Source organism: Anabrus simplex, chromosome 10 (genome assembly GCF_040414725.1).
Source record: "Anabrus simplex isolate iqAnaSimp1 chromosome 10, ASM4041472v1, whole genome shotgun sequence".
In the NCBI taxonomy this organism is placed as follows: Eukaryota; Metazoa; Arthropoda; class Insecta; order Orthoptera; family Tettigoniidae; genus Anabrus; species Anabrus simplex.
The window spans coordinates 62,837,001-62,863,736 of record NC_090274.1 but is presented as its reverse complement, the minus strand read 5'-3'; positions in this window follow the sequence as shown (position 1 = coordinate 62,863,736).

The following is a 26,736-nucleotide window of genomic DNA, read 5'->3' as shown; positions in this document are numbered from 1 at the left end:
GATAGAATTATGAATTAAACATCAATACAAGCCAGATGGTAGCCTCATTACGAGGGCCATCAGGTAAGTAAACATTCTGTATTAATTACTTGACAAATTTGCTTCATGTGACTTGAAAAAATATGAGTGCCAAAGAGAGTAATGTAAATGTCAGATTTATAATATGGTAACTGAATAAACAAGATTACTTGAGCTTCCTAAGCGAAGAAATTCAATGTCCAGATTTCTGGACATCAGGTCACAATGGTGATATTTCTTCTGTAGTACATGAAATCGATGCTGATGAGACTTTGTAACTTGTGAGTCTTTTGCAAGCTACTACTGGCTTAAGTTATACAATAATTCTTCCAAAATTTATAATATTTAGGTTTTGCCCTTCAACATTAATAAATGTGAGGTTAATTTTAGTACAAATGTGATAGGTATTTTGTTTTATTTCTAGGATGCAGAAAAAATCAATGTTATGAATGAAACTCATGCTAAGGAGATCCTAGACATGCTTAAAGCTGGAGATCTGTATGACATTGATATTTCAGATGAAAAGGATAATTTTGAAGATATTCCAGCTGCTGTTGGCCAAGGTATCAGGATAGGACGTACAAAGCTTTCAGTCAAGGAAGATATACGAAACCAAACCAAACCCCATGGCACTACAGTACAGCCCTTGAAGGGTCTTGGCCCACTAAGCGACCGCTGCTCAGCCCGAAGGCCTGCAAATTACGAGGTGTCGTGTGGTCAGCACGACGAATCCTCTCGGAAGTTATTCTTGGCTTTCGAGACCGGGGCCGCGATCTCACCGTTAGATAGCTCCTCAATTCTAATCACGTAGGCTGAGTGGAGCTCGAACCAGCCATCAGATCCAGGTGAAAATCCCTGACCTGGCTGGGAATCGAACCCGGGACCTTCGGGTAAGAGACAGGTACGCTACGCCTACACTACGGGGCCGGCGCAAGGAAGATATGAAAACCCAAATGGGATTCACGGGGCTGGCAGGTGTGTGAAAGCAATGTGAGAGGCGAACTATCGGCAGAAGGGGGGGGGGGGGGAGGGTGAAAAAGCTGATAGTTTACCTGCACAGTTAGGAACTGGTGAGGACATTTGTAAGAAACATCCGCCACCTATAGGGTTATCGCACTGGAAAAATCCAAAGAAAACCCTGAAGTTCAGTACTGGCGACATGCTCTTCTCCTTATATTTATTTCCAAGATGATTTCAGGTGATGTTCAAAATGTTGAAAATTTTTCAAACACACAAAGATTTATACCCTGTAGTCTCGTAAAACAAATTTCAAAAGTACCAATGCCACTGAAATAAAAGCATTGATTGGACTATTCATAGGTGTGGGAATCAGGCATGGATCTGTATGTCATTGCCATCCAACAGTACTCCACATCACAGCCTAGTTGACGTCGTATTACACATTTTATTGAAAAACGTATTTATAATCATTTGATTTTCCCAAAGAGAAATAAGTCATATTTTTACAGGTGTACCAACTGAAAACTATTTCAATTTTTTGGAGGGAGTGCAAAAATGTTAAATCAGTCCAAATTATTTTGTTTCTCGGCAGTGTTTCTTTTGAACTAGAAAGTCAGTCTAAATTATTTTGCGATTTATTTATACATATCATTGATATTAACACTGTATTAGTCATATTCTGCAATAAAAACTATTTTTAAACCTGGAGTTTAGTCACGTAAGAGTTCATGGTCTTACAGCCTCCCAGACCCAATGCCCAAGATATTGAACACAAAAATGTTTTTGAATCAATGGCAACAAAAGTGTTTTTGTTCAAGTATGTCTTAAAAGAATCTCAAGCGGTCTGCTAGACAGCAAAATTAACTTTTTCGACGCCGGAAAATAGTTCGAGACTGAAGGGGGTTTTGCGAAGCAAGAATCTGAAAGCGGTAAGCTTGTGTTTAGGAGACTGTGGGTTCGAACTCTACCATCGCCATTCCTGAAGACTATTTTATATATTTTTTAAATTTTCGTAAGGGGTGAAACCCAAGCTTTACCTAATTAATATCGCAGTTGCTGCCTTAAACTTGTAGCCATTTCCAATTCCATCGTCTTGAAAATTTTATATGTGTTAGTATGACATTGGGTCTGGGGCAGAAATGAAAAGCTTAAAACTATCAAGATCTCGTTTTTTAAACCTATTGGTAGCAAAAGAACTTGTTAGCTTCCTGAATAATCACAAAAGCACCAGTAATAAAACTCACTATTCGATCGAACAGCTGAAGTAGGTACTAAAGACGAACATATAAGGTTCCAAGACAAATCTACATTAACAGCCAAACCTATCATCTCGGAACCGAATATCAGAAAGAATAAATAAATACTTGGCGCTAAGAATAGAACAAGACACGAGGAAATGATTGATTCAACGTAGCCTACGCGAAAGAGGTAAAAGGAAACAAAGAAAAAAGAAAATATATTTTAGATCTAACTAATGAATGTAGGTTTCCGTGCTCATTGTATTTAAATAAATAATTAAATATGATTATTTGGATTAAAACCACTTATTTGTTACTAAAACAAAGCCGAGATTTCCGCCAAATTACATTGGTCTTCATCACTGTCAGAAGCAGACCTTCATACGCCCTGATGAAGAACAATGTAATTTGCCGGAAAGTTCGGCTTTGTTTTAGTAATACAAGAGTGGCTTTAATCCAGATAATCATGCTTAAAGAGCCTCCGTGGCTCAGGCGGCAGCGAGTCGGCCTCTCACCGCTGGATACCGTGGTTCAAATCCCGGTCACTCCATGTGAGATCTGTGCTGGACAAAGCGGAGGCTGGGCTGGTTTTTCTCCGGGTACTCCGGTTTTCCCTGTCATATTTCATTCCAGCAACACTCTCCATTCTCATTTCGTAGCATCTATCATTCATTAATAAATCACTTTGGGAGTGGCGACCCCATCGTACTAATAGCCTATATCTGCTTCATTCATTCCATCCCTGACCCGGTCAATGACTGGAAAACAGGTTGTAGGTTTTCATTTTCAATAATGCTTAACTATTCATTTTAATATTTTAGATCTTTTTATGTGGTTCGTGGGCAACTAAAGAACTGATTATGAAATTTGCAGTATCTTCCTGAAAAAGCCAAAATATTGTTTTCGATATCTGTATGTGGTGATAACTAAAATATGCCTTATCGAAATGAACAGTGTTTAGAAAAACTGAAAACATCCTGTGACCGACGATAATTAGCTTATTAAGGAAATAATTTACGAAGATGTTTCTTGCAAATATGTAGCACAAACAAGTATAATTATTGACTTAATTAATTAATTAATTAATTAATTAATTAATCGCTACAGATTCAAATACAGTGCAATGCCTAAGTTGCTACCACACCATGAACTCTTGTCCAATGAGGTATACTGGCCTATCAACAATCATCACGTTTTGCCTCGGTCACGACTTCGGAAATCACTTCCAGCTGTTGTCAGGAACTGTAAGACAATATCCAACTTTAAAGTTGCATGCAGAGATTACCTGCTGAATACCGCTGACTGTTGCCTGTGATTGGTGACGTATGACGTGTGATTATGGTATGTAGGCTATCAACATTGTCAGCTTTTTTAAATGCTATTTATTCGGGGCGTCGACCTAAGAAGATCTTTTGCTCCTACTTTGCACCGTATGTTGTTTACCTGCGTGTATTGTGGAAATGTAAAGTGTTACGTGATGAAAGTAACATTAAGGACGACAAAATCACACAGTCCCCAGGCCAGGGATCTTAATCATTTACAATTAATTGGGCTTCAGTGACAATTGATGGTAGAATGAGTTCTTGGTGCAGGGTACTTACAGTAGTTAGACAAGGCTGTAATATATCACCTTTGCTCTTCCTAGTTTACATGGATCATCTGCTGAAAGGTATAAAATGGCAGGGAGGGATTCACTTAGGTGGAAATGTAGTAAGAAGTCTGCCCTATGCTGACGACTTGGTCTTAATGGCAGACTGTGCCGAAAGCCTGCAGTCTAATATCCTGGAACTTGTAAAATAGGTGCAATGAGTATGGTATGAAAATTAGCCTCTCGAAGACTAAATTGATGTCAGTAGGTAAGAAATTCGACAGAATTGAATGTCAGATTGGTGATACAAAGCTAGAACAGGTTGATAATTTCAAGTATTTAGGTTGTGTGTTCTCCCAGGGTGGTAATATAGTAAGTGAGATTGAATCAAGGTGTAGTAAAGCTAATGCAGTGCGCTCGCAATTGCGATCAACAGTATTCTGTAAGAAAGAAGTCAGCTCCCAGACGAAACTATCTTTACATCGGTCTGTTTTCAGACCAACTTTGCTTTACGGGAGCGAAAGCTGGGTGGGCTCAGGATATCTTATTCATAAGTTAGAAGTAACAGACATGAAAGTAGCAAGAATGATTGCTGGTACAAACAGGTGGGAACAATGACAGGAGGGTACTCGAAATGAGGAGATAAAGGCTAATTTAGGAGTGAACTCGATGGATGAAGCTGTACACATAAACCGGCTTCGGTGGTGGGGTCATGTGAGGCGAATGGAGGAGGATAGGTTACCTAGGAGAATAATGGAGTCGGCTATGGAGGGTAAGAGAAGTAGAGGTAGATCAAGACGACGATGGTTAGACTCGGTTTCTAACGATTTAAAGATAAGAGGTATAGAACTAAATGAGGCCACAACACTAGTTGCAAATCGAGGATTGTGGCGACGTTTAGTAAATTCACAGAGGCTTGCAGACTGAACGCTGAAAGGCATAAGAGTCTATAATGATAATGCATGTAATTAAAAACCCCTGACCCGACCGCGAATCGAACCCGGGGCCGCCGGGTCACAGGCGGACGTGTTGCCCCCTACACCGCGGGGTCGGACACATTGTCACTTTACTATGAAACTGAAGCGTGCTGCTTATTCCTATAAGTAGACTAATGTTTTCGTTGTTTTTGTTTGAGTCATCAGTCAATAGACAGGTCTGGTGCAGTACTCCATGCCACCCTATCATGTGCTAACCTTTTTATTTCTACGTAACTATTGCATCTGCTCTAATCTCCTTGTCATAAAAGTCGACAATGTTTTTCTATTTGGTATCTGATACGACGGGTCCGGAGCATTAGTATAACTTTTCTAATTCTGCCCAAGATCTAATATCACACTAACACGTTTACTACAAGTTTAAGGCAGCAAGTGCGGCGTTAATTAGGTAAAGCCTGGGTCTCACCATTAGGTAAGGTAAGGGTTATTCTGTCCGAAGGCAGGTCCGAACCTCCGCAGAGGTGTTCCTGAGCCGGAGTTTACTTGCGGTAGGGTGGCCAGTTCCTTTCCGCTCCTCCATTCCCTTACCCCCCACCAACAGCGCGTGGCAACCCATCCAACTCCTGACCACGCCCAATGTTGCTTAACGTCGGAGATCTCACGTTATCCGGTGTTTCAACACGACTACGGCCGTTGGCTCTCACCATTATACGGAAATTAAAAGAAATGTAAATAGTCTTCGGGAATGGCGATGGTAGAGTTCGAACTCACTATCTCCTAATCACAAGCTTACTGCTATCCGACTCTTACTGCGTAGTCAACTCGCTCTATGGTCAACGAAAGAATTCAAACTTTCCGAGTGTTCCCATTATTATCTTTACACGTGTAAAATGTTCTTCATTGAAGGGTGGTTTCTCGAGCGAGCCAGAGTACTTAAGTATCCTGAGTGTTGTTTGCACTTCTGTTTAATTACGACGAAGAATGCTAACACGGAAGCTTGCTCCTAAGTGGTGTGATAGGCGCGACACGTCCGCTATATTTAGTAGGCTGAATGAGTTAGAGCCGACTGTGGGCGCTTTATGAATGGCCTCGTTGAGTCATTGACTGTTTCCCGGGTAACGCAGCTACCAGGCGTAATTGCGACCAGCTGGAAGTAGGATGATCAACAAGGGAGAACATTACACCTCTTTTTTCTGATTAAAGACATACAACACGTGCAGACAAATATAGAGTGCAAACATGTCTTACTGAGCGAGTTGGCCGTGCGGTTAGGTGCGCGCAGCTGTGAGTTTGCATTTGGGAGCTAATGGGTTCGAACCCTACTGTCGGTAGCCATGAAGATGGTTTTCCGTGGTTTCCCATTTTCATACCAGGCAAATGTTGGGGCTGTACCTTAATTTAGACCACAACGGCTTCCCTCCCACTCCTAGCCCTTTCCTATCCCATTGTCGCCATAAGACCTATCTGTGTCGGTGGGACGTAGGTAAGGGTTATTCTGCCCGAAGGCAGGTCCGAACCTCCGCAGAGGTGTTCCTGAGCCGGAGTTTACGTGCGGTAGGGTGGCCATTTCCTTTCCGCTCCTCCATTCCCTTATCCCCCACCAACAGCGCGTGGCAACCCATCCAACTCCTGACCACGCCCAATGTTGCTTAACATCGGAGATGCCACGGGATCCGGTGTTTCAACACGGCTACGGCCGTTGGCGGTGGGACGTAAAGCTAATTGAAAAAAATTTTCGAACTCGATAGCTGCACTTGCTTAAGTGTGGCCAGTATCCAATATTGGGGAGATAGTGGGTTCGAACCGTACTGTCGGCAGCCATCAAGATGGTTTTCCGCGATTTCTCATTTTCATACCAGGAAAATATTGGTGCTATACCTTAATTAAGGCCACAGCCGCTTCCTTCTCACTCCTAGCCCTTTCCTATTCCATCATCGCCGTAAGATGTACAATCTGTGTCGGTGGGACGTAAAGCCAATTGCAAGATAAACTTATTTGGGTATAATTTCTTGTTTTGTTTTCATGGTATTCGTGCAGATGTTGTGTACATCTCTATGTGATGGTGTTCTACAGGCATTTTTACAGACATTCTTGTGTAAACAGGCAAATGGAAGGGAGACGGGGAGGGAATGAAACGAAATTTGAACGCGGCATGCCTGTGTGTGGGAGGGGAGGGGGAGTAAAGGTGCAGAAAATTACTTCCCTCGACTTCTAAACACAATTCGATACGACATTCTAAGTTCGTTAATATGGCAGCTGTCACTGCCTAAATTTCACGGTGGATGTTCTGCCATAACTCATGGAAGGTGCAGGTTTGTTCATGTAGACCTTTCCTATGGGAAAAATCATGTGGGATCAAATTCAGTGACCTTGGGGGCCATGCTCACGCGAGAAATGTGGCGCGTTGCGTCATCTTGTTATTATCAGCAGACTGTAAGTTCCTGATCGTCTAACTGGTTCACAAATTCTCGAAACAATTCCATGTAAACTTCACTTGTAAAGTCGAGAAAACAGGGCCAATTTTGCACCGTTCTGATAATGCACGGAGAACACCTACCTTTTGTGAATGAAGGGGTTCCTCGAAGAGTGTATGCAGCTTTTCACGACACCACAAACAATGTATTTCTTAGTTTACATTGCCGGAAGGTAGAACCACGCCTCATCACTAATAATCACGCAATGCTATATTCCTGAACTACCAGCAATACACTGATAAAACCAACGGCAATATGTAACGCATTTATATCTTCCAGGCTCTTTAAGTTCATGAACATCTGTCAACCGGTAGGGTTACAGGGCGGCTTTCTTCGCAGATCTTTGACACATGCTTCATGACATTCCACATGCCTGCAACACAAGTCGAGTAATTTAGACTTTGAGGGAGAGGCCAACAATCGGTTTCTTACATCATTCACTTGTTCAACAGATAACTGTGGGCGTTCCGCACTGTGCCGATCCGTTGTTGTTTCTGGTCTCCAGCCTCTTCACTAATTGTTGTAAGCAGTGTTTAGACGATCTTTGTCGGCCTCCAAACCATTCCAAAACATTCGCTGACGTGTCTTAAAGGAACCATTCATCCAATATTGTTTCACAAAAAACACGCCCTCTTCAACAGAATAGCGATACATTGTCACAAGCACTATACAGCTAATAATAAGAGTTGGCATGTGACATTTCTTAGAGGGAGGTCCGTTTACTGCCTGCCGAGGTGGGATAAAGGGAGTGGCTGTGTGGTTGCCATGGAAACGAGGGTGGGGCGACTGCGGTTGCCATGGAGATAAAACTTCAGGGCAGCTCGTCTTGCTGGGAGTTGCCAAACCTGTCACTGTCTCTGATAAGAACCTGGTTGTATAAGAGTGATCGCAAATAGGACGACACCACCTGGCCAGGTAGTCTACAGCAGATCACAGCGGTCAGAATGAAGGAGGGAATAAGTGAGCCGGAAGCGAGCATGTAGAAAAGAATGCTGGAATGTGGCAACATCGTGAAATGGCACGTGCAATGCTCCTCCCTCCAACCTTACCTGTCAGACGCCAACTTTAGTTAAGTCTAGTATAGCAAGCTGGCACATTACGTCACTTACCTCGCTTAGGGTACGTCCAAGAAGCACGCTGGTTTTCTGAGTCAGACAGTCGGCGCCGAGTCGGCATTAGTATATCCTTTGTTGCTAAGCGGGACCGGCCATAATGCACCTGCGCGCAAGAAGCCTACGCACTGGTAGTCTGACTCAGATGTTTACCGGAATGATTAGTTCATTTTGGTTTCAGACAACCTGCCGCGCAGGCTGTTGATTTTCGTGTTAAGTGTGTTTGACATTTTGAAGAAAAGAGTGTTTACTTACCTCAAGGTGACAACCAATCTCTCTTCCGGAAGAATAGGAGTTTCGTGGTAATTCGCACAGTTCTTCTTCTTAACAAAATAAAATAAAACGCACCCGAACTCATTCTAAAATATTCAAAAAATCTGTTTTCGACGGCAAGTAACTGTGGAAAAAGGTGTTCGTACTCCCCGTAAATAGGTCTTAATTCATTAATTGGATGTATATCACTTCTCATTCGTTTTAACGTGGTTGTAACCTTGCCACTTAGCGGCAATAGAGCTGCAGCCTGTTCTCTTGTTAGTTCCATGCTACACTGATGAGTTGTATCTCATAGCTTTTCTTTTGTGGCAGCTCTGTCTGCGCTGACAACCAGCTTTCATAATGACCACATCCCACCTGCCGCACGGAGTCAGACAGTCAGCGCCTAATGTCTGACCCAGACAACCAGTGCGCATCTTGGACGTACCCTTACGCTGAACAGAAACAAGAGCGTCAAACACAGTGACTCACGGAACACATTTGTTGATACACTTCGTTATGATTAAAGACCGGATTTTCATGCGGTAATAGGTTAGATTGCAAACTAATTTGGTTAGTAGGAAATGTCGGCCACCCGCTCTTCTATAATGTAGAAAGAGTAACATAAATTATAGGGGTTCTGTTGGGCTGTACCCCTAATGTTTATGCTACCCCCATAGCATAATGGTTTGGAAGGTAGATTATACTTGCTTCTCGCTTCAGTAAGTTTGCATTCTAACCTATTAATGCATAAAATTCCGGGCTCTAGTTATGATTTACGGAGTACAGTTCTAGCATATTAACTCCCTCTTGTAATGGAATGTTTATTGTCTTCTATCAACATTTTATCGCATTCCGTAAAATGTTTACGCAATGTCGTGACAATTTCTGGGGCCACTTTCGCGCGGGATATCCTGTATTTCGATGGCAAGCTCAATTTACTGTAAGTTGTAGTGTTAAGGCATCTGGTATATTTAAGATGTGCGTGAATTTATGTGATCGCCTTGTAATACTTTGTAAATTGTGGGTGAGTTTCTAAGTGTCTCTGTAACGGTAACTCTAAGGCACTATTTTATATTTCGACAATTTCGTATTCATTTCTTTGGGATTGCTTTCAATTATGTTACATTATTCGTGTGTAATTTCTAGAGCCTTCGTGGCTCAGGTGACAGCGCGCCGGACTCTCACTACTGGGTTCCGTGGTTCAAATCCCGGTCACTCCATGTGAGATTTGTGCTGGACAAAGCGAAGGCGGGATAGGATTTTCTCCGGGTACTCCGATTTTCCCTGTCATATTCCATTCCAGCAACACTCTCCAATATCTTTTCATTTCATCTGTCAGTCATTAATCATTGCCCCAGAGGAATGCGACAGGCTTCGGCAACCGGCACAATTGCTATCTTCGCCTCTAGATGGGGGCCTCATTCATTCCATTCCTGACCCGCTCGAATGACCGGAAACAGGCTGTGGATTTTCATTCGTGTGTCATTTCTAACTGTCAGATTTTTAGTTTCCTGTTTTATTATATTTCTATCTTGTTTCGAAATTATTTCTTGTAATGCTTTGTCTTCAAGGCATTTTTTCGGTATTTTCGTTCTTATGCAATTTATGTAAGTAAGGACTGTCACCCGGATGGGTTAATGATAGGAGCCGTGCAATTTCTAGCTGTCTCAAACAAACAAAAAACCTCGAAAAGCTTGTTGCATAGCCCCACCACCAAACCGACGGCAAATAGCAGGTGAAACTGAGAAACTCAGACAAGAGGTTGTCAAGGAGGAAATTCATTAATCGCACTAAGGCAGCTCCCGCCACACCAAGCGTGCTTAGGAATCAGTACTGCCAGCAGCAGCCCACACTATAGTCCGGATAAGTAGTAAACGTCCTTCGGAGTGTCCGGCGAGGCGTGGTCATGTCTGTAGTGTACGAGTTCTGATTAGCGAGCTCTCTCTGTCTCTCTCTCTCTTCCCTGTTCGCAATCTCTTAACTCGCTTGTTGGCACGTTGTGTTCAGCCACTGTGCACATTGCTTAGATCGCTGTGTAGACGAATACTGGGTAGGGAGAGGAGTGGGAGAGGAGCCAGCCCCCTTCGTTTGCCCCTCCCACATCCGCAGCCGATTCCCGCGAGGACGTTTACAAAGTATTTGAACTATACCATATATTTTTGTGGTGTACTGCAGTAGTAAGCATGATAGCACAAAATGCGATTTAAGCACGAACACACGACCATTTGTGAGACTTACAGCGTTGTCATATTATTTGTAAAACTTCAGAATATACCTACTTACAATACTGTTGAAAAATGATAAGATCGCTTCATCTTAATTCTCTATAGGTGAGCCCTTTTTACGGCTATATGTAGCACATGGTCAGTCATACCCTTGACAAGTTTCTGTAACACAAAAAGGTTAAACCTTCTCCATTCGGGAATTATAGATGTCACCAGTTATTTAGCATTATCGCATTGCTTCGCTCATTCATATACATTTGCGAACATTATTCAACAGAAATTTCCTATTGGGTTAAGGTCTGGAGAAATGGATATCCACTACATCACATTAACGCCTTTGCGCTGAAACTATTTCTTTATGAACTTTGCACGATGGACTCGTTGGATCTCCCTATAAACCCACAGTCTGTTCCGCGATTTTTAAATAATATGCATATCACAACCTGCTCCTGGATAAGTATACTTTAAATATTAAATTTGGTCGAGATATATCTAGCCGCTTCGCCGCGATGGTGGAACAAACAGACGGACAGGAAAGCTAAAAACACTGATACCGTCTTGAGTTGACCTAAAACGGATAGATATCCGAAAAAACGAGAGAATAAACTAAATTACAGACAACGGACTCCTACATCTTTATTTACATAACCTAGATTCTAGTATTTATCTATTAGTGAGAAGTGATATATACAAGGACATTCTATGTAGGTTTATTCTGGGTTTCACTACCTATATAATTTCTTATTGTAAAATAAATGGATAGAGTGAACTGATGAGGACGAAAAATTTACAGTTCTTCGGACAATTGTTAAGAATGGACAGTAACAGATTGACGAAGAAAATCTTTGGATTTTTCAGGAAGAGGAAGACAATGCTTAAATGGTTTTGCAGAAGTGAGGTTGGACTTGACGAAGAGTGCGTTTGTGAAGATTACATCATGGACAGAAATCGACTTAGACAACTCGTCAAAATGTTCCTTGGTCTCCAGAAGACTGAGAAAACACTAGTGAGAAAAGGGAGATCCTATATAGGAGAGCAGAACAAGGAAGTACGAGAAATGATGAAAAGATACTGGTAGAGAAGGCTAAAAATATCCATACGGATTGTCAAACTCGGTCCATAGATGGCCGAAACGAAGGAGAATAAATAAATAAATAAATAAATAAATAAATAAATAAATAAATAAATAAATAAATAAATAAATAAATAAATAAATAAATAGCATCATCTAATATGTTCAATGTTTATTTGGAGCACAATGTGGTCATGTAAAATAAATATTCATAGCACTGTTCATATGGCAAGAGTGTTTCTACTAAATTATTAATAATAATATTTATCTGAGGAGTTCTACTGACTGATGTATGACGTCCGAACAGCCATAATGGGGAGCTGAGCATACGGTCGGAGCGTACATAAAAATTACAGAGGAATCCATCAACGTCAAACCCCGTGGTGATGAAAAATGTTCAGCGCCAAAAATCTCATCAGAATATCCTGGAAATGACACGAACGTCAAGAATGATTCATTGATTAGCAAGGATATGTGTGATGGTGATGTACCGTAAATAGAGGATGAGTCGATGTTATACCGGGCATGGAACTACAAAAGATTATGGCACTGCCTCCATTTGTTTCGCCAGTTTCCCGTATTTCCTTTGGATAAGTCGACCTCGCTTGGTCAACTTCTATTCCCCGACAAATTCGACTGAATAATTTTGCCACTATTAAGTCCACCTTCCTTTCTTTTCTCAATACAAATGGTTACTGAACCTTTTAAAATCTACAACATTCTCCACGACTGACATTTTCTACGCAACGCCTCTGTATTTCGTTGCTTTTAAATTGGCGAAATTCAAATGGCTGGTATTTTCCATTCTCGGAAAAAGGAGAAAATGGTCATTTATGTTATATGCAAAAATACGGATCTATATATATAAACTGGGCTGATAAATAAAGGAGCAGTGGGAGCTCGAATTAAAAAAAATTTAGTATACCAAATTTTGCTGGCAGGACCTAGTGTTCACAGTGCACTATGTCTTCTGATATGGGCTAGAGCAATTTTGTTACTTTCATTGATCTGTCTCAGCTTTATCCTTGGCTTTGACAATATGAAAGTGACTGAGGTATGAGCGATGCTAGTAATGCCCTTCCTTCTGCAGCCAGACCCTGCTATGAATGGTGTGAAAATGTTGCTCATAGGGTTGGTTGGTGCATGCATTTCAGTGGGCTTGGCAGACTGATATGTAATAGCAACTTCTGGCTCGGTGAGGAAAGCAACGGGAAACTACCGCACTTCTCATTTCCCTAGTACGCCTCTTCCAGTGATGCCTAGGCCATCTATGACAGCTGATGGCAGAGCTGTTGAGGATCCAACCAGCCTTCCGGCTGAAGACAGAAGAAATAACTTTTCTTTAGAATTTGCTTTACGTCTCATCGACGCACTAGATCTTATGGCGACGATGGGATACGAAAGGCCTATGAGTGGGAAGGAAGCTGCCGTGGCCTTAAGTAAGATACAGACCCAGAATTTGTCTGGTGTGAAAATGGGAAACCACGGAAAACCATCTTCGGGGCTGGCGACAATTGGGTTCGAACCCACTATCTCCCGGATACAAGCTCACAGCTGAGCTGCCCTAACCGCACAGCCAACTCGCCAGGTACCAAACAACTATGACTATCTATAATAAGAAGACTATTTCGATTAACGCAAAATTAAGACATTACCAGCCATGTCCGTAGAAAAAACTCTTGACCTAGTAAGAACAGGAGTAATTAGGAGATTAGAAATGCTGAAAGGAAAGATTCTCTGGAAGATATCGGACCGCGAAGAAGGGAGGATGGTCAATTTAGAAGACGGGCGAACCAAGAACTGTATAAAAATAGAGAAAAAATCGTACATAACAGGACACATGCTGAGAATGGACCAGTGGATGTCAACACTGGAAATGATACAGCTTTTTGTGAACAAGAGAACCGAAGTACGCTGAATCCAAGAGGTACCAATGGATCTAGAAGAAATAGGAATACAGGAACCAGGGATATACAACAGAGTGATTTGTAAATTAAACAATCAGGCGTGCACAGGTTTTCAGGACAGAACTTGGCCCAGAACGAATTCATCATGAACAGAAGGGCGAAAAATATTGCTAAGTATGAGACAGAAAGAATATTGGACGAGGACGAAGACCAGAAAAGACGAATTAAGTTTATTCTCAGATGGGCAAAATGAAAATAATAAAAAAGGAAAATATCGTAAGGATCGCGTGTTTGTACTTTTATGATTTCAGGAAAATTTCGTTTCACACGTACCCTAATATTGATCATCTGGCGGTATTTTATTTTGTCTGTCTGTCTGTCTGTCTGTCTATCTTCTTAAAACTGCAGAATATCTCGAAATATTTCAGCTAAATCCCGTATGCAAAATATACACTTTTGGACTGTGGTAACATGTGCATATGACTTTCAAGTCATCGCATAGAGTAGGGCTTTATACGAAGTGAAGAATGATTGATATTAAATATCTCCATTAATCTATACAAATAAATAAAATGTAAGTGTCTGTCGGTAATATAAAAATAACAGAATTTAACTAAGTTTATATTAAAGTATATACGGTACTTTTAAATGAAAATCAATTTTTACCATTTTTGTCTCTCTGTATGTCTGTCTGTATCTCTGTTTGTTCCAGCTAATCCCCGAAACGTTTCGACCAATCTTAACGGGACTTTCACTTGCAAATAGGTGATGGTATAAGGAGTAACTTAGGCTACTTTATAATTTTTAAAACAATTAGAGGGGAGGCGACGGTGGGGAGATATAAAAATAATAGACAAAATATCGAATTTGTCGTACAGGAACGAGACAAAGCTCATTTTAAGCCCCTTGACGCAAAGAACAGTGTTGAGGCTTTCAGTCCGGACGATCCTAGGTTCGATTCTCGGCCAGGGCGCGTATTTTTAATGTGTCTGGTTAATTTCCCTGGCTTAGGGACTGGTTGTTTTAGTTTGTCCCTACACTCTCCTCTCCATATTCAGACAACACACCTCAGTACCAACCGCCACAAAAACACGCAGTAGTGATTACATCCCTTCATATAGCGTTAGCGTCAGCAAGACCATCCGGGCGCAAAACATGGCCAAATACACGCGTGCTACAAAGGTCGCCCACGTATTATTATTATTATTATCATCATCTGTTTACCCTCCAGGTTCGGTTTTTCCCTCGGACTTAGCGAGGGATCCCACCTTTACCGCCTCAAGGGCAGTGTCCTGGAGCTTCAGACTCTTGGTGCGGGGATACAACTGGGGAGTATGACCAGTACCTCGCCCAGGCGGCCTCACCTGCTATGCTGAACATGGGCCTTGTGGAGGGGTGGGAAGATTGGAAGGGATAGGCAAGGAAGAGGGAAGGAAGCGGCCGTGGCCTTACGTTAGGTACCATCCCGGCATTCGCCTGGAGGAGAAGTGGGAAACCACGGAAAACCACTTCCAGGATGGCTGAGGTGGGAATCGAACCCACCTCTACTCAGTTGACCTCCCGAGGCTGAGTGGACCCCCTTCCAGCCCTCGTACCACTTTTCAAATTTCGTGGCAGAGCCGGGAATCGAACCCGGACCTCCGGGGGTGGCAGCTAATCACACTAACCACTACACCACAGAGGCGGACTATTATTATTATTATTATTATTATTATTATTATTATTATTATTATTATTATTATTATTATTATTACCACGTATCCCTGTGAGTAAATACTGTAAATGGGATGATTACTTCAGAAAATAACTAGTGTTGGAGAAAGTTTAGGCTAAGTAATTGAATATTATTTACCTCAGAGAGAAAACATGTCATGATAAAAAGTAATTCAATGGCCGTTCCTTCCTGTTTATTGGCTGTGCAGCAAATTTTGGATAATGACGTCTGGAGCTGCCGTGCCGTGCGTGGCGTCGATTACGCCGGCCGGGACTTGCTAGCGGCGGGCAATGTGTCGCAGGTCGTGGTGCTGGTTTCGGCTTAAAGCAGATAGCTTTGTAATAGTAGTGTGGCGAGAAATGGGGCACATTCGTGAGCTCCTCCAGGCGTGACACATGAGCACACGCAATAGCTATTTCCGTACGGGACGTAGCATGCACGACAACTGAATTTGTTTTCAAACCGGCTGTTTGATGGAGTTACTTCCTTTATTCACGATTGGACGTTCATGCAGGGGAAGGACGAACACAATGATACTTTCCTGCAAGAGAAACACGACATAGATGATTGGGAAGATATTAAGCACATACTAGGCTGAACCCGTTGAAATTCAACGGAATATTAAGTCCCTGGTATATATAATTTCGTGTGGCTATTTCTAGCCGAGTGCAGCCCTTGTAAGGCAGACCATCCGATGAGGGTGGGCGGCATTTGCCATGTGTACGTAACTGCGTGTTCTTGTGGTGGAGGATCGTGTTATGTGTGGTGTGTGAGTTGCAGGTATGTTGGGGACAGCACAAACACCCAGCCCCCGGGCCACTGGAATTAACCAATGAAGGTTAAAATCCCCGACCCGGCCGGGAATCGAACCCGGGACCCTCTGAACAGAAGGCCAGTACGCTGACCATTCAGCCAACGAGTCGGACAAGTCCCTGGTAAAATCACATAATATATCCGACACTATCATTCAGTAGTCAAACCAGAAGGATTGTATGCCTCAGAGTGTCTTATTTTGAATTAAAAAGGGGAGCTACAAGAACTGGAAAAGAAAGAAAGGAAGATCCTAAGGAAGATTCTGGGACCCCAGAAAACTACTGATGGAACCTGGAAAAAAAGGAAAAACAAGGATCTTTATAAGCATACGGAAAAGATCTCAGACACAATGAGGAAACGAAGGTTGAACTTCTACGGACATCTAGTAAGAATGGATGAAAGCAGACTGACCAAAAAGATCTTTAAGTACATTGTAGGATTGAAGGCCACCACTAAGTCGGTAGAAGAGGTCAAAAGAGATGCAGAAGAAGTTGGAATTACACTAGAGGTGATCAATAAAAGGAAAGAGTTTAGAAACATAATCAACAAAATCAAATTTTTTGAGGACAAACCACCTTAAAAGAAGCCCAACCGGATAATCTCTGAGGAGGAGAGAAAAATACGAAGCGAGAGAATGAAAAGGTTCTGGGAAGAGAAGAGAAGAAAGGCCAACAAGCCTTAAGTTCTGTGCGGTCCACAGTTGGCCAAATTCAGAAGAAGAAGAAGATATCAGAATATTAATGGAAGTGTTGGTCGCTTAGCAACCTGCTAAGTACAGAATGTATTGCGGGTTAGGGTAAGCCCTCGCCTGCAATTATTGGAGTTATCATTCAATGATTTGATTTTTAAATTATTCAAAGTTCGCTGAACTTAGGGACCTATCACTGTCACATGATTCATCGGCAGAACATTCCGGAGAGAATACAAGAAATATGAAGCAAATCGGTCGAGTAGAATGGACGGACGGATTTGCCAAAGCTGTTTTTAGTAAACTCTTAATATTCAGGGTGAAGCGAAGTTCGCGCACTCGGGCGTCACAGCGCGACTCCTCACATGCTAGCAATAAAAAAGTGTCTCTCACAAAAGTTCGTCCTGCGAGTATATCCGGCAGAAAAACGACATTGAAGAGTGGCAATCTGGCAACACTGTAACCGCATGTAGGGCAAGTACCTCTGTCAGCACATATTAGTTGGTGCAGTGGAGAAATTTTTGGATTAGCGAGCAGAACGTCGAGAGGGTGATCCTGGGTTGAGGCGTATGCTTTTTATTTCGTAAATGTAGTCCAGGTGGTATGGTATCTGGCATCCTTATCGTCAACAGCGATTGCAGCGGGTTCTCTAGAAACCATTTGTACTTTCATACTACGATCCTAGAAATGGACGAAAAATCGTTTTCTTTGATCAGCTTTGAAAGACGCCCTTTCCACGTGATGGGCGTGAATTTATTCGCTGTTGACGATTAAGATGCCAGATACCATACCACGTGCACTAATACGAAATAAAATACCTACGCCTCAACCCAGGATCGACCTCTCGACCTTCTGCATGCTAACCCAAAACTCTATCCACTGCACCACCTGTACAGCACGAGCGATATGTGCTGACAGAGCTACTTACCCTACATGTGGTTACAGTGTCACCAGATTGCCATTTTTCAACGTCCTTTTTCTACCGGATATACTCGTAGGACGAACTTTTGCATCTGTTATTCAATGTTTTTCAATTATTTATTATTAATGACTTTATGACTCAATTATTATTATTATTATTATTATTATTATTATTATTATTATTATTATTATTATTATTATTATTGACTAACTGGTAAATGGTCTCGATGTCATCTATACAGGGTGAAGCGAAATTCGCGCACTCGGACGTCGCAGCGCGACTCCTCACATGCCAGCAATAAAAAAATGTCTCTTACAAAATTTCGTCTTGCGAGTATATCCGGTAGAAAACGGACGTTGAAGATTAGCAATCTGGCAACACTGTAACCATATGTAGGGTAACTACCGCTGTCAGCACGTTCTCGTCGTGCCGTACAGTTGGTGCAGTGGGTAGAGTTTTTGGTTGGCATGCAGGAGGTCGATGGTTCGATCCTGGGTTGAGGAGCATTTTTTATTTGCTAATTTCCATCTGACATTACCTACTGTTATACAGTAAGACACCCTTTCTGAGGTCACATGTATCCTACATTTACAACATTTTGTAACGCTGAAACAACAAATACCTGGTTAGACTAATAAGAAATAGACAGCTGAAAAAAAACAGGTTTCACATCTAGTAGATGAAGTGGTGCGAATAAATTCACGCTCACGACGTGGAAAGGGCGCCTTTCAAAGCTGATCAAAGAAAACGATTTTTCGTCCATTTCTAGGATCGTAGTATGTAAGTGCAAATGGTTTCTAGAGGACCTACTGCAGTCGCTGTTGACGATTAAGTTGCCAGATACCATACCACCTGGACTACATTTCATCATCATCATCATCATCATCATCATCATCATCATCATCATCTGTTTACCCTCCAGGGTCGGCTTTTCCCTCGGACACAGCGAGGGATCCCACCTCTAACGCCTCAAGGGCAGTGTCCTGGAGCTTCAGACTCTTGGCCGGGAATACAACTGGGGAGAATGACCAGTATCTCGCCCAGGCGGCCTCACCTGCCATGCTGAACAGGGGCCTTGTGGAGGGATGGGAAGATTGGAAGGGATAGGCAAGGAAGAGGGAAGGAAGCGGCCGTGGCCTTATGTTAGGTACCATCCCGGCATTCGCGTGGAGGAGAAGTGGGAAACCACGGAAAACCACTTCCAGGATGGCTGAGATAGGAATTGAACCCACCTCTACTCAGTTGACCTCCCGAGGCTGAGTGGACCCCGTTCCAGCCCTCATACCACTTTTCAAATTTCGTGGCAGAGCCGGAAATCGAACCCGGGCCTCCGGGGGTGGCAGCTAATCACGCTAACCACTACACCACAGAGGCGGACCTGGACTACATTTACGAAATAAAAAACATACGCCTCAACCCAGGATCGACCACTCGACCTCCTGCATGCTAACCCAAAACTCTATCCACTGCACCAACTATACAGTACGACTAACTTCTGCTGACAGAGGTAGTTACCCTACATGTAGTTACAGTGTTGCCATTTTGCTACTCTTCAACGTCGTTTTTCTGCCGGATATACTCGCAAGACGAAATTTTTTGTAAGAGACATTTTTTTTATTGCTGGCATGTGAGGAGTCACGCTGCGACGCCCGAGTTCGCGAATTACGCTTCACCCTGTACACACAAATTTGCCAAAGCTGTTTTTAGTCAACTATTTTAATATATAGATGACATTATTATTATTATTATTATTATTATTATTATTATTATTATTATTATTATTATTTATTTATTTATTTATTTATCGTGTCAGAAGTACAAAGTAAGAGAGACAAAAATTAAACCAAAAAATTTTAAACATTGGTTGACCAAAAATTGGCCACGACAAGCGCATTTGGAGTTGCTCTCATTAGATCTTTAATGGTACAAGTGGCTGGAGAAGATGGACACAGTAGAAGATGTTTGTTAGTCTGCTTAGTACCACACTTGCAGTAAACTGTCTCCACAGGAAGGCCCCATTTCTGTAGGTTGGTCTTGCATCTTGTGGTACTGGAGCGTAATCGATTGAGAGCCTTCCATGTTGTCCACTTTTCAGAATGTCCAGGAGGAAGTTCTTCCTTTGGAACCATCCATTCTCTCAAATGTTGACATTTTTCCCGCCACATTGAGATTCTTGCTTGTTGTGGAGTTCCTTTAAGAGCTTCAGTGGTTGTCAAGAAGCTCTTTCTTGATTTCAACCTAGGATGTGCTGGTTGACAGGCGTACAAAGGATGGGCTTCCATAGTCATAGCCTTGCTTTTCTCATGCCTAGCAGCAATCTCACGTCGGATTTCAGGTGGTGCTATACCAGCGAGACAGTGGAGTTTATCTATGGGAGTAGGTCTTAAACAACCTGTGATAATACGGCAGGTGTCATTTAGTGCTACATCTATGTTTTTGGCATGGCTGGACTTATGCCACACGGAGCAAGCATACTCAGCAGTGGAGTAGCACAGTGCTAGCGCGCTTGTTCTCACAGTGCAAGGGTGAGCTCCCCAGGTGGTGCCTCGAAGTTTCCGCACTATGTTGTTTCTGGCAGACACTTTTTGTTTCACGTTTAGGCAATGTTTCTTATACGTAAGCGTACGGTCCAGAATCACTCCCAGATATTTTGGAGTCGAACAGTGTTGAAGAGGGATTCCTTCCCAGGTGATTTGTAAGGTTTTAGCTGCTTTTTTGTTATTGAGATGAAAATTATTATTATTATTATTATTATTATTATTATTATTATTATTATTATTATTGAGACAGTAAGTCATTAATTATGAATCATTGAAGAAACATTGTATTTCAGGGAAAATATCTAAAGGTGTCAAAAACAAGAGGTTTCAAGATAAAACGAGGATCGAATTTTTAATCCAAGAAGCCAGAATATCACCCACGGCACGTTCCGGAAAATTTCGCGTGCAAGAGGAGCACAAAGCGATAGCAGTCAGCATCTACTGCGCGTGTGAAAGCAATAGAAGTTGACAATGGCAGTACCAAGGATTGCTACGATATTGGAGAGTCGGAAGTCGATATACGACGAGATCAATTTCTTTCATTTCAATTCATGCACATCTAGAACTCACAAGAACACGTGTCACGCAATAAACACCTACGGTAGTGTCGTGGACACTTTCTGTTCCTTTCTTTTCTGATCTATTTTCCTTATATTCAGCATATTCTGCTACCGTTCTGTCGTAAGGTATTTGTATAACATATGCGGTTTTACTGGCTAGACAAGAGAATGACTGAATGTATGGCTAACATTCCAGGAACGAGAGCTCAGGGAATAAGAGTAATGTAATCCAGTAATGATTAAAAGGCGGGGTACCACAGGGAACTATTGTGGGACCCATGTATTTTCTTATATACGTGAATGATATGAGTAAAAAAAAAACTGGAATCACAGATGATGTTACACTATATAGACCAGTAAAACAGAGGATTATGAGCGACTGAGATAGAAACAGATGGTAAACGGGGTGAAATGTTAGGTATTCAGTTTCACCTCTTGCTTTTAATAACTGTGTTGATGGGGATCGCTGTAATTACCCGCGTGTTAATAGAAGGAAAGTTATTAATTGGGATAATCACATAAATGGGATTGTGAATAAAGTTCATATGGATATGAGGGCACTTAGGGATTGTAGTAAAGATGTAAGGAAGAGGGCGTGTAAGCCACTTGTAAGACTCCATTTAGAGTATGGTTCAAGTGTATGTGACACTCCCCAGGATTGATTCGAGAACTGGGAAACATGCACAGGAAAAGAACATGATTCGTTCTGGGTTATTTCCGAAAAAGGAGTAGCGTTACGAAAATATAGCAAACTTTGGGCTGGAAAGACTTGGGAGTAAGGGGCTGTCAGCGGAGGTATGGCTCGCTGTAACAGTAGATGCAGATGTAATTCTAGATGACAATTTGCTGTAAATACTAGAAAGAGGAATTAGGGACTGACATAATATACTAAATTTCCAACTTCTTTGATATGAAAAATTAAAATCCACAGCCTGTTTTCCAGTCATTCGACCGGGTCAGGAATGGAATGGAATGAAGCCCCATCTAGCGGCGAGGATAGGCACTGTGCCGGCTACCGAAGCCTGTCGCACTGCTCTGGAAGAATGATTGATGAGTGACAGATGAAATGAAATGATATTGAAGAGTATTGCTGGAATGAAATATGACAGGATAAACCGCAGAACCAGGAGAAAATACTTGATAGGGAATCTGACACCAAGGCGACAGGCCTAAATGCATATCAGTATTGATAGATAGATAGATAGATAGATAGATAGATAGATAGATAGATAGATAGATAGATAGATAGATAGATAGATAGATAGATAGATAGATAGATAGATAGATAGATAGATAGATAGATAGATAGATAGATAGATAGATAGATAGATAGATAGATAGATAGATAGATAGATAGATAGATAGATAGATAGATAGATAGATAGATAGATAGATAGATAGATAGATAGATAGATAGATAGATAGATAGATAGATAGATAGATAGATAGATAGATAGATAGATTGATTGATTGATTGATTGATTGATTGATTGATTGATTGATTGATTGATTGATTGATTGATTGATTGATTGATTGATTGATTGATTGATTGATTGATTGATTGATTGATTGATTGATTGATTGATTGATTGATTGATTGATTGATTGATTGATTGATTGCTCTTGTCTCTCTGGTTTTTCCATAACTGCATTGATCAGTTAGGACGACAACCTTACTTTCTGAATAGCCCTCATATCTGAGAGAATGTTAAATTGCAAATGTTCGCCGGGTAATGATAACAGTTAAGCCGTGATGATAAAAATAACATGACATTCATTCATTTAAAATCCCACGGAATGGGTTTTTGGTTAAAAATTAATGGTGTCCACTACATTTATCACGTTTTATTGAGAGCACGACTTAAATTCCTGTCTGTGGTTTAAACTAATGTGTGGTGGGGTTTTTATTTCCAAATTTTTTATCACCCTCAGCAGAACCACAGCAGACTCTCCTAGTGGTGTAACACAAGATATTATAAATTCGGGAATGTGGCAGAATACGGTTTGTGTTATCGCTATGCACGTACAGTGTTTTAAGGAAGTAACACACAAGAAACTACCAAAACACCGTATTGTAGCGTTTTACAATTTGTCACTTCTTAATTTCCATATTACCTACTTTAAGGAGTTCATTTTTCCTGTCGGTTTCAGATCCCTTTACTTGAGATTAAAGATTATGAATCACTCACTATACGCTGCGAGTGGGGAGAAATTGTAAGTTGAGAGTATCCTGCGCAAGTATATTTTCACCACATAGCTCAATCTGTGGATCAGTTGTACAGTATCTACTTCCGGACCCCCAGATCGCGGATTCTTGAAGAGCAGAATAAAAATTGCGTTCGACACTACATATCGAAAGATCTTGGCATGTCAAAGATATCTGGTGAGACATTTGCCGTTTACCGGACAAAATTAATTGGATGTCAGCCAAAGGTCGCCCAACAGATATACGGTCTACTTGACTATCTGGTAGCTTAAAACGGAAAGTCAAAATTGACGCAGATGCAGTCTATATGGCATCGAATAAAAACTGCACATGTTAGCTGAGGTATTATTATTATTATTATTATTATTATTATTATTATTATTATTATTATTATTATTATTTTATTGTATTATTATTGTAGTATTATTTCACCTGTACAGAGTCGATTGCGGCTATTTGTAATACCACGTAAGGCGAAACCTTGTGTGTGGTAATTCAGAAATTTAATTTTAAAGGAGAAACATATTTAACAGTGATACCCGAAGTACATCGTGCCTGCGTGGCTCTGGCGGTAGCGCGTCGGCCTTTCACCGCTGGGTTCCTTGGTTCAAATTCTGATCACTCCATGTGATATTCGTGTTGGACAACGCGGAATCTGGACAGGTCTTTCTTCGGGTACTCTGGTTTTCCCTGCCATCTTTCATTCCAGCAATACTCTCCAATATCATTTCATCCGTCAGTTATTAATCATTGCCCCAGAGGAGTGCGACAAGCTTCGACAGCCGGCACAATTCCTATCCTCGCAACTAGATTGCGGCTTCAGTCATGACTGGAAACGGGCTGTGGATTTTCATTTTCATTTATTCAATAACTTTAGCTGTTTTTAAGTATCAGAAGTATTTTGATTACAGTTAGCGTTATTTTCCCATTATGTTTACATTGCAGAAGACTTCAACCTATAACTTACAAGTTCCACATCGTCTAGGTCTAGAAGATTGACATGTCGCACGAAGCCGCCTTCTTAAATTGGTGTGCCATGAATCGCTTCATAGGGAAAACACTAATTAAAGTGTGATGCGGAAAATGAAAAGGGACCATTTCCGACTTTTTCTGAAACTGACTCTTCGTAATCTATAAATATAAAATAAGAATTTTGTCTGTACATTGCTTAGAGTAAAATAAAAAGGTATCTCTAATCGGTCGAGTCCACAGTAACAAGGAAACGCAGTTTTTAATTTTGCATCCTCGCTGTCTGTCTGTCTATATCTATGTGTGTACGTACAAGCATCACGAGAAAATGGGTGAACAGTAATGAAAATTGGGATGTGGTCACCGGTCCATATTGACAAGGAAAATAATTGTGAAAATGATTACAAAAAAAATTAACGTAAAAGTAACGATCGCTTGAAGAATGACACCAGAGGGAGTCATGAAAGAAGAAAAGACTCCCTTTACATTAGATGCTCTAATATCACAGAGTCGGAAGAAAGTTAAATGTGAAGGCCTATAATATCGAAAGCTCACAAAACTTACTATTGTCTTTAAGTCACATTGACACAGATAGGTTTTATGGCGACGATGCGATAGGAAAGGCCTAGGAGTGGGAAGAAAGCGGCCGTGGTCTTAACTTTCTGATAAAACTGATCAACAAGAGCATTACATTGACCATCGATGCGATGTGATTTGTCTCTTCTGCTGTCACTCATCTCCGATAGATGGGATTACTATTGCGTCCCGTGTAAACCAGCATGTCTGAACATTAGCGGAATGTAGCCGGGGATTAGATAATTTTACAAATGTTATATGATTCTCCATTAAACGACTCACACTACAATTAATATTCTTATAGAGCAAAAAATTGCTGACAAATTTTTATTTTCGACAAATACTCTCTTCTCATATCCCGCATGACAAATGAGATCACAATTAACAAGGGTTATCTGTACTAATTCACAGTGGAATTAGATCGGGTTAAAATTTATCAACCTCACTGTGGCATATTATTTATCAGATATCGCTGAGGTGCATATCGCGCTGAATACTGTGGTATATATCACTGAGTTGTGTGGGTTATTTAATGAGGTTTTATTATCAACCCAGGGGGCTAAACCCAGTGATACGGGTGGTCTGTATGGTATCAGTTATAACCACAGAAAAAAAGCGGTTTTCAAGAGAATATTCATGCAGTGTGATAATTTGTTAGGTGCAAATAAACATACGACACGTTGACGACACACATGTTAATATTCTCGTATTAACAGGGCTTTGTTATCACCTCGTCGATAACGTTCTCACAGTCAGGTAATTATATTAGGTGTAACAGAATTTCATAGTTGATTTCCTCACAACACTTGAACATCTGCTCCACTTAGCGGAATGTTTCGTGCTGTTAGTGGAGAGATGGCGTGGAATTACACTAGTGGACGAATACACTTCGGTAGAGTTTAGGAAAGATCATACAATGTGAAAATGAAGCTGGAATTCAGGAGGACAAATTGGGCTAAATATTCCTTTATAGGAAGAGGAGTTAGAGATTCGAGTATGGTTCCAGTGTAAAGTACCCCTCACGAGGATTACTTGATTCGAGAACTGCAAAAAATCGAACTGTTCTGGGTGATTTCCGACAAAAGAGTAGCGTTACGAAAATGCTACAAAGTTTGGGCTGGGAAGACTTGGGGGAAAGGGGAAGAGCTGTTAGACTAATTGGTATGTTCCGTGCTGTCAATCGAGAGATAAGGTGTAATGACATTAGTAGAAGAATACGTTTCAGTGGTGTTTATAAAAGTAGGAAAGGTCACAATATGAAGATAAAGTTGGAAGTTGATGTTGGAATTGGGGCACATATTCTGACGACTAATTTACTACAAATTGATGACCGTGTTACAACTTCGAATCTGTTAACGCAAAACCAATGGAGTACCGCAAGGCGACCGACTCAGACCCATGTTCTTTTAACATAGTGACATACGACGTAGTGATGGCAAATAAGCTTGGAACAGCAAATGTTAACATATACTTGTACGCACATGATATGGTCATTGTTTCGAGTTCCCTATCTGAATTTAAAAAACCCATTCACAACCTAGACAAATGGACACAGGATAACAAGATGAAAATCAACACTGAGGAAACTGTAAAAATGACGTTTCGATGATGATGATGATGATGCTTGTTTTTTAAAGGGGCCTAACATCTAGGTAATCGGCCCCTGATGGTACGAAATGTTATGATAATTTAAAAATCCAGAATCATCCACTGACCAAAATTCGAGAACGTTAGGACGAAGAATGAATGGATGGATATGAAGTTAAGACAGTCAGTGGATCCGACACGCAATGTCCCACATTCCCAGGAACTAGCATTAAACAAAAGTAATACTGAACAAGGGACTGCTTCTAAAGCACAATATTGAATAGATGACGCTTGTAGTCGAAACGGGTCCAAAATCCAGGTCATCGGTCCCTCATAATGGTACCTACCGCTAAGAACATAGAACTAAGCTATTTGT